Source organism: Salvelinus alpinus, chromosome 14 (assembly GCF_045679555.1).
Source record: "Salvelinus alpinus chromosome 14, SLU_Salpinus.1, whole genome shotgun sequence".
Classification (NCBI taxonomy): Eukaryota; Metazoa; Chordata; class Actinopteri; order Salmoniformes; family Salmonidae; genus Salvelinus; species Salvelinus alpinus.
The window spans coordinates 31509024-31513008 of record NC_092099.1 but is presented as its reverse complement, the minus strand read 5'-3'; positions in this window follow the sequence as shown (position 1 = coordinate 31513008).

Here is a 3985-nt window from a genome sequence, read left to right as displayed (position 1 = left end):
TTAACCAGGTGGGCCAGTTGAGAACAAGTACTCATTTACAACTGCGACCTGAACAAGATAAAGCAAAGCAGTGCGACAAAAACAACAACACAGTGTTACACATGGGATAAACAAACATACAGTCAATAACACAATATAAAAAGTATATGTACAGTGTGTGCAAGTGTAGTAAGATTAGGGAGGCAAGGCAATAAATAGGCCATAGAGGCGAAATAATTACAATTTAGCATTAACACTGGAGTGATAGATGTGCAGATGATGATGTGCAAGTAGAATACAAAGTTTAGGAAATGTAGCCTATTTAATGTACATTTTTATTTGACGTTAGTCAATGAAACAAAAACAAACATTGAGGGTTTTATATGTATTTTTGAATTTGTGTTTGACTTTTGTACTATAGTCCTATTGGTAATATATTTATTGATTTACTCAGAAGTTTGAAATAACATAACCCTGAAATAACCCACTGGGCAAAAACTACTTGAATCAACGTTGTTTCCACGTCATTTCAACCAAAAAAAAAACGATGACATTGAATCAATGTGGAAAACTAACTGCATCAAGGTAAGGGATTTTTTTTTTTTACCCAACTTTTAACCTAAATCCAATTACATGGTGAAATTGTTTGTTGTATTTCACGTTAGTTGACGACGCAATCAAAGTACATCAAAACTAGATATGTAACTGACGTCCGTGCAATTGCATTTTCTTCCCAATCGGAAATATTTGTCGGAGCAAACAATCACGTTCAGAAAATAAACTGATTATTTCCACGCTCCTTAAAATTCCCATGCATGGTCAACTCAAAATAGTATTTGTATAGGCCATTCTGCTGTGTTATCTGAAGGCATAGGTTGAAACCAGATAATAGCCTTGAACTTCTCCCGATCGGGTTTTCATTTGTTATACCCTGCAGCAGCTCACTGTGTAAACACCGAATCCACTGAAGAGATCTGCGTGATTTCTAGGATTTGGCCCTTAATTCAGAATTTTGCGTTCAGTGTTTGGAAATACCTGACCTGTCAGTTGACGTAGAGGAGACCGAGTCGCCTATAGCCTGAACTGCCAGTTCATTTGGAAGTTTTATAAACAGCCGATGTGTCGTCATTTTGGATGGTTTACTGCGCCCGGACATGTTTCCTCTGTTGCATGGTTTATTTCCCCGAGGTCACGGGGTCAAACGACTTCTTGCACAAATTGAATGTGAACGGTGGGTGTTGAAGTCTTTAGCCACTTCATAATCAACAAAATGATATCCGGCTACAGTGAAAAGTGAAAAGTAACCCATATCTTATTCCGCTGATTAGCTCAAATAGGGCCGTTATGAAAAACCCTCATGATCATCTGAAATGGAAATCCTGCATACTTTCTAGTGAGACATTTTACATTTTCCAGTAACAGAAATTGGGATCTAAATGGTTTTAGAATGGGAAACAGTGCTCGAGTATTTTGATATTATAGTCCGAATTCTTCCCTGAGGCTCTGAGGGATTTACACTCTTTGTCCTGGAATATTGGACATTATGCACACATTTGCCTTGTGCAATTTTAGAGCTATAGGTGTGAAATACTCTACATGGCCACCGTAGGGCGGGAGACACTAAAAATCCAGACATGATGGCAACATGCTTACCACATTTTAGGTATAAGCGTTTGCACATTGCCTAATGTTGTTAATATTCCTATCTCAAAGTTTGTTTGATGGTATCATTTCAATATTGTTAGCCTATATGACCATGTTCATCACAATTGATGCTGCTACACCCACCGATTTGTTATACTCCTATTACAAACCTTTCCTCGCAAATATTAGGGTAGCTATTATTTACTTAACCTCGTTCCCGTTTTTAATTATTATTGGCAAATAATTTTAATTTCACGTGTAGCTCAATAGGACTGTAGCCTATGCGATAAATTCTTATTTGGATGAGAAAGGACCACGGCGATTGACTGTTTTTATGGTATTTTTGTTCATTTGTAATTTTGTATTTTCAAAGTTAATGGATTATGAACTTCAAGTTCTACATTGATAGGCATTCAGCAATCACATCTTGAATTAGAATGATCTTCGTTTACTACTTTTATTTTCTAATGAATTTCATGATTAATTAAACTGTTTCCATCTTGTTGTCGTTAAGGATCATTTAGACTGCTTATTAATTATTATTTACTCTGAATTAGTAGCTATATTCATGCATCAATAATGGGTCAAGCTCAGGTGGTGATTGAAATTCAGTTTATTTAGCCTGACACAAGTAGTTCAGTTTGTTTCGTTGATGCACCAGGTTTGCATTTAGGCTAGGATGATTTCATAATCAAACGATAATATGCAGCCAAAAGTAGCTAATTTTGTAAGTATATGAAATCATAGTTTTACCACAACTCGAAGACTGTTGTTAACATTTTGATATAGACTACGTTTTAGAATAAGTAATTTAATTTCTACAGCACTTTTCCTTACAGAGGCATCTCAATAGGCTACTATATGCAGAAAAATACAAAATACATAGTCCTACATTAATTCTAATAATAAAATAAAGGTTATGCTTGTTTGAAAATTAATGGTTTACCAAGCGACTTGGTATTTTCTGTAGTGCGGACTTGGCCCAGGGAACGCTCGTTTGATTCAAGTCAAGGGGTCTAATACTACATCTTTCCTAATAAAAAACAGTAATCTAAAAGTGTTAATTCATGGTACATTTTGTGCGCTGTGGTTTTATTTCATACTTAACGTTTGCACAAATGCTGTATAGCGTAGACCTACATCTAGAGAAAGATACTGTATATCACTTAGTTCAACATTTTATTTAGATCATGGCCTATGTATATCATAGGACATATATGTTTCGGATGAGTAGGTCTACCATAAAAACCTTGTATAACTCAATAATTACATTTTCTATTCCGTTTTGTTACATCTTCTCCACATTGAAAGATATGATAAGAAAATATTGACTATGCTTCGTTTTAAACATGTGAGTGTGTAAACGTTATTCATTAAATAAGCTATTTAGGTTGCTTTACTGAACTGGTTTTAATATTTAGGCTACCCTCGACTGCGCACTGACCGCACCAGCAACATGCAAGCGTTAGGATTAAAACAATCAAGGCAAATAAAACTATAAACAAAACCTTGTTTTCAGTGTCTTCTACAATCTAGTGCACAGTGCACAGCTAGAGGCTACATATAACCGGTTTCAATTACCTAATAAAGATAATTATTGTCGTCTATATTTTTCCCTCAATCAAATAGGCTAACCTTGGTTCTGACCAGGCCACCTGTCACGGTCTTTGAGCTCGCTCTGTTTTTCAGCTGTTCATGAAGCTGTAATGTAACTTAATTAAATCTGGTAATATTGAAATCAATGAAGCCCTATTTATGCATTAGAGTAGACTATGATACGTGGTGATAAGAAGTAATTGGACAGTGTTCCGACATTGTATGGATCCTAATACAAATTCGGAAACATAGCCAACCTTTGTATAATACCGCATTATAAATGTGGTTAGTTGGAAACATCACTTGTTCTGGGCCCTTTATGCATGTCTTCGCACATTCAATAGCTGTGCATGGAGGCTTCCAGTGACAGTTTATCATTGCACAATGATTTCATACAGGTAATTCAAGTAAATCTTAGTAACATATTTGTAGAGGGGGGTAGGAGGTTCGGATGGGGGGGGGGGGCAGGAGGGGGGCGCGGTGGAGCAGGTAGCTGACCATAACATTTATAAAATACGTTTAGTTCTATTTTCCCCCATAAAGCCCTGACGATGTTAATTCAGTGTTGGATGGTCAGTTACAAGGGTCGGGTTTAGGATTCTTGCTTCAGGAGTTGGTGTTTCTCTCATTTGCTATTGGTTAACACATTTTGGTTCTCTCTCTTTCCAAACTTCTCATTGGACGTGTGCGATTTGACAGTGAGCGAAGGGGTTGCCCTTAACGCTTCAAAAAAAAAGTTATCCAGAAGTGAGTATCAATCAGAGAG